The sequence below is a fragment of the Silene latifolia genome, chromosome X, assembly GCF_048544455.1.
Source record: "Silene latifolia isolate original U9 population chromosome X, ASM4854445v1, whole genome shotgun sequence".
Lineage (NCBI taxonomy): Eukaryota > Viridiplantae > Streptophyta > Magnoliopsida > Caryophyllales > Caryophyllaceae > Silene > Silene latifolia.
In genome coordinates this window covers 65,545,877-65,546,821 of record NC_133537.1, presented here as the reverse complement: position 1 = coordinate 65,546,821, position 945 = coordinate 65,545,877, and positions in this window count along the sequence as shown.

The following is a 945-nucleotide window of genomic DNA, read 5'->3' as shown; positions in this document are numbered from 1 at the left end:
CCCCAAATGCACAGTATAACCGACTGTACTAACATGCGTGAACAACATCACGACTCAACTCATAAGATAGTATAACTAACCATCCTACTTACCATATGAACAAGAATAACGAAAGATATATATGCAAACACAAGGACATAACACGTTGAACATAATACAACATATGAAACAAGTATAAGCAACCAATGTTATAGTAACTTCAGCTATAACTTTAACATTAACAATTCAATGTTATAGTAACCCTAACCATGACATAAACTCTGGATGCGAGGTTATAGTAAACTCGACTATAACTTCAACATATACGACTTGAAGTTACACTTACCTCAACTATAACCTTGACACGAAACTCAAAGTTATACTAGTTCCAACCATAACCTTGAGTCATAATCTCAGGGTACGTTAGTTCCAGCTATAACCTTAACTCGTACTTCAACGTTATAGTAACTCCAGCCATAACTAGAGTAACCACCCAAAGTTGTATTAACTTTAGCTATAACTCATGAATCATCATCAAGGTTATACTAGCTTTAGCTATAACTTTAGAGAGCACTCTTGGAAACCTATCATGCCGCCACTAAGGTTTATTCGTAAATCCTAATTACGCACATGACACCCATAATAAACACATAAACAACATACGATATATATAATTAATGCACAAAAACATATACAAACATACGAAACATATTTAATCATGACAACAAATAATCAAATATGTACCAATCATGCAAAACAATCATTAAATCATATTAATTACATCAATTGACATAAACACAATTAAAAGAAAACACCTAGTTACCTTTTTAGCAATTAATGATGCGAAATAATAAAGAAAACTCCATAAAAGACACGACCAAGAAAACCTTGTCTCCAACACGTGTCCACGTCCCAAGAATCGGCATTAAAGAAAGGCACAAATCGAAACCCTTGAAAACGCCATGA